General features: G+C 43.3%; 1 long non-coding RNA gene across 1 annotated transcript; it reads right to left on the reverse strand.

Annotated features, from left to right (window-relative positions):
• Nucleotides 1-1,759: 1,759 nt before the first annotated feature.
• LOC132667740 (uncharacterized) lies at nucleotides 1,760-7,469 on the reverse strand. Its single transcript, XR_009605339.3, has 5 exons — nucleotides 7,303-7,469; nucleotides 5,452-5,510; nucleotides 4,414-4,638; nucleotides 3,784-3,948; nucleotides 1,760-1,996 (listed from the first exon to the last, which is right to left on the reverse strand). It is a non-coding gene; the product is annotated as an uncharacterized LOC132667740 (long non-coding RNA).
• Between the last annotated feature and the right edge of the window lie 5,732 nt (nucleotides 7,470-13,201).

The following is a 13,201-nucleotide window of genomic DNA, read 5'->3' on the forward strand; positions in this document are numbered from 1 at the left end:
AGTAGTAGGCTTAACTGAAATTCAGGGATATAATTGGCACTGTTTATTTTGTTCATTAAATTAATTTAAAACGGGGCAACAGGGTGGCTCAGTTGGTTAAGCACCTGACTCTTGATTTTGGCTCAGGTCATGATCTCATGGTTCGTGAGTTCAAGCCCTGCATTGGGCTCTGCACTGATAACACAGAGCCTGCTTGGGATTCCCTCTCTCCCTCTCTCTCTGCCCCTCACCCACTCACACACACTCTCTCTCTCTCTCTTTCTCTCTCTCAAAAAGAAATAAACATTTAAAAAATTAATTTGAAATAAATGTGTATCAGTAAACTTACGGGGTTAGTGGTTTAAGGTGGGTAAGAATTCAAATGACTTCTTTTCACATAGAAAAGTTTCGTAGACAAAAGAGAACAATTAAATTGCCCTGTGTCACTAGCTTTTTCTGTGACATTAATATCCTTAAGACCTTTAGGAATATATTTTAAGTACTGTACATTTGTGCTGCCTTTGACATTCCAGGGACCTTGGTGACCAGGAATTTAGATAATAAATGATTGGAATGGAAATTGTCCTCGATTTTGCCCACATCTAAAGATGAGGATGCATATGTATATTTTTTTTTCCGTCTGCCATCCAGGAAAGAGTGCTGTCTGCTACGTCTTGTCTTCTAGCCATTCCCTCACACACCCCTTTAAATCTGTGTGTGGTGAATGATGTATTTACTCTTTCAGAGTATCTGGTCACAGTCCGATCAGACTATAGTTAGGCTTTAACATTGGCTCACATCTTTATTCTTTGGACATTATAGAGTGCCTAATATACGCCAGGTATTGTATTTGGCTTTGAAAATATAAAGATGAAAAAAAAAGAAAGAAAATACAAAGATGGGGAGAAAGATGGAGAAAGATCTGGGAAGAAAGATGGATAAATTACTAACTACATCACAATATGACGAACACATTAATGAAAACATGGACAGAGTGGTTTGGAGGCAGAGAGGAGATCGTGAGTAATACCTGAAAACTGAGAATTAACCCAAGTTTTATTTGCTTCATTCGGGCGAGACTGGCATGGCAAGTGTAAAGTGGATGAATCGTGTACATACACACACATACGTACACATACCCATGAGAGCACAATTTTCAATTTTTGCGTGAAGCTGCATGATGTACCTATTTCACAGCTGAGGGAATCAAGACACGTACTTCACTGGAGTCTTAGTTGGTTTCAGGGCCACTGAGGCTGACCCTGGCATTGTCTGGCACTTTGATTCATTTTCTCTGCCTTGTTTGCTAGAGAATATTTTTCAACAGTGAACGTTCATGATTTCCAAGCACTCAGAAAAATGCTGTTTGACCACTGTAGAAATTCTTCTTGATTGTTTTGGATTAAGAATTGCTACTCTGCTGAAATTAAGCCAAAGCAGCATTCAGGAAGCAAGGTGTTTTGTTTGAACAGAACACAGATCAAAGCTGGAAATGGGGGCTGCTTCAGTTCCCTGTCCCGAAGCCTTGTCAAGCCTGTGAATTCCGTTGTAAAATCCTTGCTTCCAGACCTTGGGAACATGGCTTCACAGGTCTGCCTCTTCTAAACTCACACTTGCCATTTGCTTTCATTCTGTGGCTTCTAGGCCTGTTTCAAGAATTCAATTCAAAATTGTAATTTCATGGACTATTATGCAATTCTTTCTAATGGAAGGCCACTAAGATTGTCAAATTTCATTGGTTACCAAGTCATGTAGCTGACTGACCAATGATTACATTACAAAGTAAATGTAAGCCCCTACACAGCCCCTGATAGGGATTTTCCTCTTGAGACATGTGTACAAAGAACTGAATGATGACTGCGGAGGGAGAATCACGATCACCTCTGTGATGTGTTTCTCAGACAAACGTACACCCCCAGAGATGACTGTGGTCAGTCAGGCCTCGAGGCTGTGTTAGCTCACTGTGGGACAGCAGTTGACAGCTAATTTTAACTTCTTCTTAGCTTAAGTAAACTCCCTATAAAAATAAAACAGGAAAACGATGTTGAATTTCTGAAGCACTCATGTAAAAAAGTGTTATAAGAGCAAAGAAAATCCCATTTTTATTTCATTGAAATACAATAATATTCTTACGATGGACTGGATGTTTGTGTCCTCCCCCCTCACCCAAATTCATATGCTGAAGCCCTAATGTGATGGTATTTGGAGCTGGGGCCTTGGGAGGTAAGTAGGTCATGAAGGTGGAGCCTCCATGATGGGATTAGTGCCTTCATAAGAAAAGGAAACGAGCTGGCCCAGGCTCTCTTTCCACCATGGGAGGATACAAGAACATGGTCATCTACAAACCAGGAAGGAGGCCCTCACCAGGCATCAGATTTACTGGTGCCTCGGTCTTAGACTTCCCAGTCTCCAGAACTATCAGAAATAAGTGTTTGGTGTTTAAGCCACCCAGTCTATGGTGATGTGTTATAGCAGCCCAAACTGACCGAGACACCACTGACCATCTAATATTTCTAAACAGAAACAATTGAAGTGATACATGAAGTCAGAGATTCCCAAAGTTTTGATTCCAAGCTTTGCTTTGGCTTTATAACATCTTTACATTTCTCTCCTCTTTTCTATTATATATTTATATATTATTTTTATATAGTACATTTTTCATGAAAAAAGTGATATATACTCATAGGAAGAAACTGAAACAGTACAGACTATCGATTTTTGCAATAAGGCTACAATTAAAGCCTTATCCGTTGGGTAGATACCTAGAAATGGAAAGGATGAATCAAAATGTATGAACATTCAAAACTTTGGTAGATATTGCCAAGTTGTCTCCAAAGTTTATGCCTACACCGATACTATTTGTCTCCATGCACCTTCTCCACGCTGGGTATTACCAAACACTTACGTTTTACATATTTTAGAGGTTAACAAATGGTATTCTATTGTGCTTTCAACTTTCCCATATTTAATTATTAGGAAATTGAATAATGTTTTACTTTTATTAAAGTCAATAAGCCCTTATTTTAGAGAGAATTGTATAATACCTCGAAATAATAGATACTGCTCTGAGATAATCTATGAAATTAAGGCAATTTAACTTATATTAGAATATAGATGGGAGGTAAAACTTTTAAACAAGTAGAAAGAAATTTGATATGGCTGTGAAAAGTGGAAAAGGAGAAAAAGAATAAGAAGCCGTGGTAAATTGAAAACATGAAATCAGATGGCAGCAATATATCATATACTCTCATATAATAGTATTATCTATCATGTTAGATAATATATAATTATTTTTAAATATAAATGAATTAAAACAGAGATCTAAAGACAGAAATTATTATAATTAATTATTAATATTATTTCCAAGAGACATATTTTTTTAAAGAAACCAGAAAGGTTGAAAAGCCTAGATAAGGATGCCCCAGTCAAATATGAACGAAAAAATATGCAATAACAGTTTTACCATTCGCATGTAACACGTTATATTTAATCTAAAACCAATATTAGAGAAGATACTTAAGGTAAAAGATCATAAAGTGGATTATTCAGACATGGTGTGGGTACATTACAGGGTGAATATTAAAGTTGAAGGGTTGCCTCATGCCATTAAAGACCTAAGTGTGAAAATAAAGACATACAATTAATAGAAAAAAAAAAGTTGGAGAATTTCTTCAAAAAGTCCGAAGAAGCATAAACCATAAAAGTGAAAACTAATGCATTTGATGACATCAGATGCAGAGACTTCAGGTTAACTAATAAAGGCTAATAATCACTAAGCAAAAATTTTAAAGGGTATTCATTCACCTGATCTTACTACCTCTCCTATGAGGCAGGGGCTGCTGTTCATCTGACAGATGAGGAATCAGGCACAGATCAGTTAAGTGACTTGTCCTAGGTCACATCCAGAGTGTAGGAGAGATGAACCCGACCTTGAGAGCCCTGGTGCTCACCCACTCCACTGTATGGCCTCTGGAAGACAACACAGACCAATGAAGCATGGGGGATAGGCCGGGAGAAAGTATTTTAAATAACTGTAACTTAAACAATCGAACATACAAGAAATCCCTGCAAAGGGGCGGGGGAACAAGGAAAACCTATAGAAAGGTGGGCAGAGGATACAAATACACAATTCACAGCGGAGAAAACAGAAAGAGCTAATTAGTGTGTGAACAAATGCTCAGTCTACCTGGTAATTTAAAAATGCTAATTTTTGAAGAGCTAGGTTTCACTGGCCTTACACCAGGACCTCCCACACTTGTCTGCTGAAGAAGACTTTGCACAAGAGGAGCACACGGTGGCCATTGTGTCTACCTCTTCTAGCCCCAAGCACCAGGCGCTGCTGAATCTCCAGCCCCACGTTGGACTTGGTTATCTCCTACCATAATAGCTGGATATGATTTGTTTTCCTCTGATCTCCCAAAGTTATATACTTACATCCTTCCTAGGTCACTAACTGGATGTTGCCTTCTCCTATAGTTCTCTGTAAATTTGTCCTACAGCTTCCTTTCCAAGGGCAGGAGCTCTTAGTCATCTAGCATTTTCTGTAAGACCAGCATAATATTTTGCACATAACAGGAGTCCAATAACTATTTATTGAATTGAACTGAGTGGAAGTGTGGTATGTTAAGCTCCCAGCTAGTAGTCAGGAAACCATACGAGCTTTGAAAATGAAGAAAAACAAAAGGGGAAAAATGACAAAGTTGAACGACATCAGCAGTTTCCAAAATGTGCACCCCAGAACACAAATCCTATAAAATCCTACTTGAAGAAAGGGTCCTGGGTCAAGTAATTCTGGAGACTACCATATAATATCCCCCCAACACACCGAACCCCTTTGGGAACCATAAACACTGGTGTGCTGGATCCGGTTTGTTCTAGCTTTCAAACGTCAATTGCTACATTTTTAGGAATTTTGTGAGTGAATTGTTAAACACGATCATTATTAAAAATTAAATTGTTTAACTTACAGTTAACTAAATTCTATTAAAAACAAGGTAATAATTACTCAAAACAATACTTCCTAATTCTTTCACTACATTTTGCTTTGATGTTTGCTCTTGAGGTTATTTACATCTGCTGTCTAGATTGTGGCCAGTACGGATGACCAAGTTTACCATCACTGATGTTGTGTTGGAAGGTTGAAATTGACCGTGAGGGGAATATTTACAGCACAGAAATCAGCAGATGCCACAAAGCAGGGCTTTTCCTCTGGAGAACTGGTTGTTGAACATTTAATATGTCATCACCTGGTTACAACCATCTGGTCTATTAAAATCCCTGATAGTCCTACGGTAAATACACCTGCTTCACTGTTTAAATCACTGTTCTGAACTTTAATTGATCAAAAGCTTAATTTAATGCATAACCTGTGTTAACATCCTGAGACACATCCTTTGGGACAAAATGGACTAGATGATCACTAAGGCCTTTTTCTAGTTCTTACAGCATGTGTCAATGAACATACACACTTACCACCCACTTCTCGGCTTTTCAGTGTATCGGGGAATGTGGATAAGGTTAACAGATCTTACCTGTAAAAAAAAAAGTTGAAATAATTTAAAAGGATTCCTACTTCCTAGAAAATATTAACTGATTTGTTTATGATTTCTCAGCTTTAGGCAATTTGGTTAAGTGCAGAATACCATATAGAAAGATTCTATTTTCACTCCGTCTGCAAGTGGGGCACTCAATACCTCTAAATCTTATTTCATTCATTTGTAAGGGCACTTTGTAGGATTTTTGAGAAGGCAGACCTAGATTACATATGAGGAGTTACACGGAAAGCTGGGCAGTTAGTATATACGAAGGGAAATACGATTCCGGGGTTTCTCTCTGAAAATGGTGTGATAAATACGGTTCACGAACTGTCTTTAGCGGAGTCTGCCAAATCTCAGAAGCCTTCTCCCAAATGCCCACGGCAAAGTGGATAAAGCCTTGGCTCAAACTCCAAAGCAACCTAACCTTGCTCCAAGCAACAGCTCAAATGTTATTGTTCAGATGCCTTCTGGCTTCATGGCCAAGCTCACAGGAAACTGTTTTCAAAAGATCTAATTGAAGCCAATTGTATCTGGACTGATCGTCAGTGTGAGTGAGACTGGGTGGTCCCAGTGCAGATGGAATTCTTGGTAGGGGGTTTTCACGAAGTGCCCCCTTACAATTGGGAGCAGTTACAGTTCAGAGAAGCCGCCCGCAATTTGGCCCAAGCCCAGAGAAAGGTGATTTTATCTCTCCGGTCAGCCTAATGTGGCACAGATCCGCTTTGGAATAATATTTTCATAAACATGGACATTTTCACTGTGGTTGAGGGTCTAAAAATGTTAACCTGCCTCTTTAGGAGGTCACTCTCAAAGGTGAGAACGAGGAGAGGGGAGGGCAGAAGGAAGAAAACTGTCTCTTGTTCTCTCTGTCTCTTTGATCCCCAAGCACGTAAAAGGAGGGCAGTTTGCCCAGCACACGCTTCCTGCTCTGGCTGGCCCCCGCCCAAGATTCGGGGTCTTGGTCAGTGCAGCCCTTCTGCTTTTGCCTCCAGTGGGGACACTCGGGATGTTTAACCACCAGAGCAACAAGGCTCCAACTGACCAGAACGGATGCCAGTCGCGACGCCCTGGAGGCCCGAGCCCGGTAACCCGGAGAGACGGGGAGTGGGGGGGGAAGGAGTCTCAGGGAAACGGCTAATTACCAACCCAAGCGGACCCGCTGCCTATTTTAACAACTGCTGTGGGCATGCTGGAGCCTACTGGCCGAACGTCGGCCCGGCTTGCCTGGATTCCTCCTCGGAGGGAAGATTTAGCGAATGACACATTTTCCAGAACTTTCCACATTCCGCCTTTTCTTAAATACTTCTGGTATGAGGAACCAGGGGGTCACTCATGAAGAGTAATGATGCAGTGACCAGCTGTGTCTTGCTGAGGACCAAAAAAAAGGGTGTTTGCCTACCCCTTACTGATGTACCATCGTATTCAGGGTTTTTCATTTCAGGATTCTTATTTTATCCTCAGAAGAGCCTTGTGGGATAAGGATTATCACCCTTATGTTATAGATGAACCCTTATATCGTAGCTGGTCAAGTTACTAACCCAAAATGACACAACTAAAAATTGGTAGGGTCAAATTCGTACGTGGGTCTGTCCGGCCCCCCAAAGGGGCTCGCTTTGCTACACAAGGTGGCAAAGTGGTTGAGAGCACAGACTCTGGAGCCACATTGGCTGGATTGGAACCCCATCTCTGGTGCCCAGCTAGTCACGTGACCTTGGGTAAGTCACTCGGCATCTATGTGCCTCCGTCTCTTAATCTTTAAAACAGAAATAAAGCATTTTCCGGATACCTGGGTGGCTCAGTTGATGAGTCGGTTAAGCATCTGACTCTTGACTTCTGCTCAGTTCATGATCTCCAGCTTCGTGAGTTCAACCCCCGCATTGGGCTCTGTGCTGACAGTGTGGGGCCTGCTTGGGAATCTTTCTTCCTCTTTCTCTGCCTCTCTCTCTCTCTCTCTCTCTCTAAATACAAAGAAATAAACTTTTTAAAAAATTATTTAAAAAAATAAAATAAATAAATAAAGCATTTTCCTCAGTTTTGTTGGAGGATTAAATGATTGATTCGCAGCCTCCGCAGCTGTCCTGGCACAGAGTAACCACCCCATAAATGTTAGGCTTTTTCTTTCTTCCTTTTTTTTTTTTTTTAATGTTTATTTGTTTTTGAGAGAGAAAGAGTGAGTACGTGGGCAAGAGGGGGGCAGAGAAAGAGGGAGAGAGAGAATCCCCAGCAGGCCCCACATTGTCAGCACAGAGCCTGATGCAGGGCTTGAACTCACAAACTGTGAGTTCATGCCTTGAACTCAAGATCACGACTTGAGTTGAAACCAAGGGTCAGACGCTTAACCGATTGAGCCACCCAGACGCCCCTAGGCTTTTCTTGTCCTCGCATCTCTCAAGATTGCCACCCACGTCCAGCCCATTCATGGCCAGGATCTATCTAGGTCGGTGGACCTGAAATTTACTTTTAATTTCACCTCATTTCTTCTCACTGACCAAACACTGGGTAACTAACAAAATAAACACTTCAGGCTTTACTTCAGCCTTAAATATTCAGAGATTCCATTAGATGATTTTGGAGATAATATGAGGCACTCTTGCTACCTGTTCTTTGTTACACTTTCATTTTTGCTTTAATTTCACATAACTGACCTACTGATCCCCAGGGGAGGTCTCTAACGCTGAGAGCAAAGACAACCAGTCGCAGGGGTGAGGTAAGCGTGTGGGGACGTAGGGAGCAGACTGGCTCAGCTAAGGCACTGGCCTCTGAGGTATTTTCAGAACTGAATGCTGTCATGGGTTTTACCATCCAGGTATGGTGAGACCAACAGATCAGGAGACGATCGCCACTGAAAAGATAGTGTGTTCCTCAGAGTGCCACAGAGGAGAAGGCATGCCACACCACGAGGGGCCGCACGTGAGGGCAGGAGGGTTGGCCAAGAGGAAGAGGGAGAAGAAGGAGGCCAGCTGTGGGCCAGAGCCTTTAGAGCAGTTTGCGCAGGAGAGACCAAGCAAGGCAGGGGGAGCTATTTAGGACTGGCTAGTTTGAGTAACTTTGGGGGGCTCTAAAGAGTAGGGGCTGCCCACGGCTGTCTGGTAGCTGGCCGTGGGGTGCAGAGTGGCCCAGAGCATGAAAGCTCAGGAAAGGAGGTGTCAGGGCGCGGACCCTGGATTGGTTGTGTCGTATTTGACAAGCGCCCTTGGAAGCGAGTTGTTTACTATCTCTAGGAACTGGCCTGCTCTGGAAGAGTCCCTCCCTCCAGGGTCACAAGGCCCCAAAGGTCAACGGGTCAGTAGATAGACAATCAAAGACATGGTTAATATGCTGAAGCGCGGGACACTAGGCACCTGTGGTAGAGGGAGGGAAGAATCCAGAAAGGGGAGATGAGCCTTTCTGTAGAAGCCCCTGGGCAGGTGCTGTCAGCCTGACTCGCGTTTTCCTCCCCTCCCTCATCACCCGCATCTCCAATGGTGGCCTCTGTGAACACAGGCTTTCTGCTTATCCAGCCTCTTCTTCTCGGTGGTCTGTGCCTCACAAACACCTGGTGGTGGGGGCTCCGGTCTTTGGCTGGGCCCTGGAAAACCTCACTTCTCAATCTCTGCTTGGCAGAAAGCAGCAACTCTGTCACACTTAAATGCTCTCAATTAGCATATACAAACAGGCCTTTCACAGAATACCCGCCGGCAACTGAGACACGCCTAGATTCACAATGGGACATATTCATCAGTCAAACATGAACTTCTGGCTAGGGGCTTACATTTCAATGGGCTTTGTCAGGCCGTGATCTGCGCCTCCTAAAAGGCCAGGGCCGGGGGCAGGGCTCTGAAGTTGACCAGGCTCAGCTTTCTGGCAAACAGCCCAAATGCTATCCAGGTGTACCCGGCGCCCACCGAGTCCTCTCTGTGCTGTACCAGCGTGGGTAGAAGCACCAAGAGACACCAGGGCAGCATCCGAGGTGCCATTTTGTATTTCCCACTTGGCAACTGTGATGTGAATCGCTCGCAAAGTTAATTGGGAGAAGGGCAGTAACTTAGGGTCTGGCTGCAAGCAGTTTCCATGGATTCTGGGGCCTTTATGAGGTCTGTTTGTTAGAAGCCAGCTTCACACGGATGAGTAAAAGGCAGATGACTCTTGCTAAACTGACACAAAGCGCTAGATCTAAAACATCAGATTTCCTACCTGAGGGCGACATTCATGTAATAGGTCAACTTATAAGATATCAGAAAGCCTATTGTACCTAAGTTCGGCTTAAACTCACCTTTCATGAATAGTTGAGATAAAAGGCTTATGTAGTTCCCTATTAGGGTTCTCAGTAATTGCTAACCGCCCTATCTCAGTTCTGTGACCTCACCTGCTTACTAAATAGATAACTTAGGATGCAAAACGCTCCCCCACCCCCTCTACCAAGGTCTGGCCTAGGGAAGACCAACATGTAAAAAGTCACATACTCACTGCCCTACAGCATCTCAGGTGTCTAACTATGATTGGTCATTTTAAACCCTCTTAGGACAAAGACCTTCAAAATTTATAGGTTCCCGCCATAACTAACGTCTTTGTGTCACAATATAATTGGCTACCATGAAATGCCGCTGATTGTAATTGGTTAACCAAATAATGATGTATTCTGACTTGCTAAAGTCCATATAAGCCCACCGCTGCCTTTGTTCGGGGCCATTCTCTGCACTTTTCTCCTTAACCTCAGGAGATCAGGTTTGGCCCGGCCATGAATAAAATCTTGCCTCGCTTCTTGCCTCGCTTCTATTCGGTGTCTGGTGGTTTTTTTTTCGATATCACCCTGTTTCCATTCACAAGTTCTATCTTGGGGTTGAAGAGATTTTTGGGAGGTACCTCAGCTTCTAGTAAATTAAAGCGCACCGAAGTGAGGTAAACATGAGTAGAATTACATAATTGTTTCTCATTGAGAAACCTTCCCATGTGAGATATTTCAAAGCACTGTGGTTAAGGCAACATTTCTTTCTATGATTAAAAAAAAAAAAGCCTAAAAGACCTGACACAAAAGGACTTATCAGAGAAATTGTACAAGAATTGGCCCTTACCATTCTGAGGTTTCATACAGTTTATATCTCAGTATCATTGTATACAATATTTTATTTGAAGTTTTACAATAAAACATGCCTTTAAATGCCCTGCAGTCCGTAAGCCTGGATTATCAGCAGTTATTACAAAACCCGGACTTTGCAGAATGGATGTTTTTCCTTCTGCTTCCCTCGGAGTATTTGTAAAACATGAAGACCAAATGCCCAAGCTTTCCCCAACATCTCGATTACAAATTCTGCTTCTCCTGAGCACCTTTCCATCTCCCCTCCATGCCCTCTTCCCACTTCATTCTGCCCACCCAGAAAGACCCCTGTTCTTTCATCTGTAAAATTCCTGCCCATTCCCCCGGTCTAGCCCTGCTTCATCTTTGGCCGTCACAACCTAAAGTCATGGCCCCTTCCTTTGGCAGTTCAGAACAATAACAGTGGATAGAATGGCTTTGACGATTATACCAGCATCATTATAAAATAGAGTTGACACTTGAACAACAGTTGAAAATCCCTGTATAACTTTTTTTTTTAAGTTTATTTATTTTGAGAGAGAGAGCGAGCTAGTGAGCGGTGGGGGGGAGGAGCAGAGAGAGGGAGAGAGAGAATCCCAAGCAGGCTCCCTGTTGTTAGTGCAGAGCCTGACGCAGGGCTCCACCTCACGAACGGTGAGATCATGACCTGAGCCAAAATCAAGAGTCGGACGCTTAACCGACTGAGCCACCCAGGCGCCCCATCCTGCATAACGTTTGACTTCCCCAAAACGGAACTACTGACAGCTGACTGTTAACTGGAAGTCTTACTGATAACGTGAACAGGCAATCAACACATATTTTGTATGTTGCATGTGTTATGTACTGTATTCTTGCCATAAATAAGCTATAGGAAAAAAGATGTTATTAAGAAAATCCTAAGAAAGAGAAAATACGGTTTCAGTACTATCCTGTATTCAGCAAAATAAATGTGCATAAGTTTTCTTCATCAAAAAAATCTGCATATAAGTGGCCCCATACAGTTCAAGACCATGTTGTTCAAGAACTGTAGTTCTTCCATGGCTCTCTTTTAAATTTTTTTAATGTTTATTTATTTTTGAGAGAGAGACACACACACCGAGTGTGAGCAGAGGAGGGGCAGAGAGAGAAGGAGACAGAAAATCAGAAGTAGGCTCCAGGCTCCAGGCTCTGCACTGTCAGCACAGAGCCCGACGCGGGGCTCAAACTCATGAACCGTGAGATCATGACCTGAGCCAAAGTCAGCACTTAATTGACTGAGCTACCCAGGCACCCCCATTACTCTCTTCACTTAACCACTTGAATGCTATCTAATCTTTCCCCGAGTGATGGCTTCTCTTCCCAACTGGACTGTAAGTTCCGAGCAGGCTATCGCTTCTGGTTTTTCTATCCCAGGGACAGCCAGACAGAGCAGCCTGAGGAGGGAATTACACTGTTGCCAGGTCTTGTTGTCGCCATTTAACCCTTTACTGCCTGTGTTCTGTGAGTCTGTATTGAGTGTTGTTAAATGCCGCGTGCTTTCCTTCTTTCTGGAAATCTGAGACTCTCAGTTCTGCTTGTTTTGGAACCTGGAACTCATGTAAACTGTACTGTGACGAACGTTCTTCCAAATGGGAAGACTAGAGGATGGGAGGAAACAAGTTCTTTCCCATCAATGCCTTTCAAGGATTTATAGACCTCTGTACATTTCACCTTTGTCAACGTTACTCCTCAGATACGTCTAGCTTATATTTCCATCTCCTGTTGTAATCAGGTTTTCTTGTGCAGCGAGAGGAGCCAGAACATTCCACAGCTGTGATTACACGAAGGCCACCAAGATGCTACTGAGCTGGTGGGGCCGAATTTGCCCCTATTCATTTTGTCTCCAGAAATATCAGAGGCTTCTGCTAACTGTGCTTGTTTAAAACATACGAGGGAGACCCAATCTATGAAATGGTGAGAAAGATTTTTGTTTTATTGCCAGACTTGAAACCAGACCTGGGAGGTACTTAAAATTTCAGTCACGGGGGCAAATGGGGTTTCTTTACACTTGAAGAGGGACTCTTACATCTCCAAGTTGGAACAGGTTCAACCACAGAGGTCAGTGAGCCTTGTGTTGGCTGTCTCTCCTCATCATGAAACAGAGCGTGTGCTTCAGCAGCTTAAAAAACAAAGCAAAACAAACAAGCATTAATCCACAGATCTGGCCTTCACACTTGGGCACCAAGCCGCCGTGAGTGTCTGGGTCTCTTAGCGCTCTCTTCCTCCACAGACACACCAGCCCCGCCATGGCGGGGGCACAAGCCTCTCACCAGCACAGAGGTGCCATCTAAGATTGTCAGAGTCGCCTGTAAGGATGCCGCGAGCCCCTCTGAATTCTGCCCGGTCCCTAACCCGGTGGGAGCCCCAGCCCAAAAGAATCAAGGCAGCGAGGACTTGGGGGTGTGTCAGCCGCCTGTGGTAAGCTTCAAATGCCACCATTACAGAGGGGGGGCTTTGGGTTAGACCACGACGTCCTATTAAAAAGCAATACACATACACACACACACACACACCCCTGAGACCAGGGGAGATTAACATACCTACCTCACATCCCAGGCCTGGCCCTCCCAAGGCCTCCCCTGGAGCCTGTCACAGAGGGCCTGAATCACTCAGA

The sequence above is a fragment of the Panthera onca genome, chromosome B2 (assembly GCF_046562875.1).
Source record: "Panthera onca isolate mPanOnc1 chromosome B2, mPanOnc1 haplotype 2, whole genome shotgun sequence".
NCBI classification, from domain to species: Eukaryota; Metazoa; Chordata; class Mammalia; order Carnivora; family Felidae; genus Panthera; species Panthera onca.